Raw genomic sequence first — 1196 nt, 5'->3', positions numbered from 1 at the left:
TTCTTTTCTTTGCCATTTTGAAGTCGTGTTTTAAAGGAAGGCTTCATGCTGTCACTGGGGAGCTGGCAGGACTCCTGAGCAGGGAGGCAGGATGGGAAGAAGACAGCATTGGAAAGGGAAGAAAAGGGCTCTGATTCACAGAGCAGGTCCGTGACTCAAAGCACTCGGCTCTCTGAAAGGGCAAGCTTTTACAATGTTATCATTACTACAAATGAAGCAAGCAAGGAAATCACTGTTGTGATAAAGATGGGAACGCAAAGAGAGAGGAGCACAAGCAGCCCAGCATCACCTTCAGCAAAACTCCCTGAGCCCCTTGTCCAGAGATTTGTGACCCCAAAGATAAGGGCTATGGACCATCCCTGTATCCTGAGACTTTCCCCCAGCCCTTGGCTCCTCCTGCAGACAAATTCCAACACTCCAGCAGCCACTATGGGAGGAGAGGAGCAACCTGGTGCGTTTGCTATTGACATCAGTGTTTTGCCCCTAAGAAATGTTTCTGGAGGCAGTCACCCTGGAGGCATCCAAAGCCAGGTTGGATGGAATCCTGGGCAGCCTGGTCTGGTGGTTGGCAACCCTGCCCATAGCAGTGGGGTTGGAACTGGATGGTCTTTAAGGTCCCCTCCAGCCTAAGCTATTCTATGATTCTGTGGTCCTTCAACACTCTGCCCATAGACCTTGTGATTTGGGAGCTCAATAAATATGAGCATGTTAACACGCGATTAAATCAAGCTGCAGGGCTGAAGAGGCAGTGAAGAAGGAGATTTTGAACAATGCACCGATTGATTGATGCTGTGATGAAGTGGGAAGACAGAAGACAGTTTTTCTTGCATGGGCCAGTTTGCAACAAGCAGAAGTGAGCATTCTTTAGAGAGAGAAGAAATCATCTGCACTCATTCTGGCGAATCACAGCGGACCTGCAGAGATACCAATGCAAGTTGTCCTACCTGCAAGTGTCCACCTCTAATTGAGTCCTGTCTGTTCAGTGCTAAAGGGAACAAGTTCGTGTACTCTCACAATTTAGACTTCTTTTGGCACTGCCTGCATTTCTGCAGTCCCTTCCAACCCAAGCCATTCTATGATTCTATGATCTACGGATGCTAGGAAGTGTTGTTGAAAACCCAACATTGCATAGCAGAGAGTTTCTCTATCAGGCTGATTTTTATCCTAAGGATCATCAGAAAAAGAAAGGAATGTGA

Source organism: Meleagris gallopavo, chromosome 24 (genome assembly GCF_000146605.3).
Source record: "Meleagris gallopavo isolate NT-WF06-2002-E0010 breed Aviagen turkey brand Nicholas breeding stock chromosome 24, Turkey_5.1, whole genome shotgun sequence".
NCBI classification, from domain to species: Eukaryota; Metazoa; Chordata; class Aves; order Galliformes; family Phasianidae; genus Meleagris; species Meleagris gallopavo.
Note: the sequence above shows the minus strand (reverse complement) of the source record.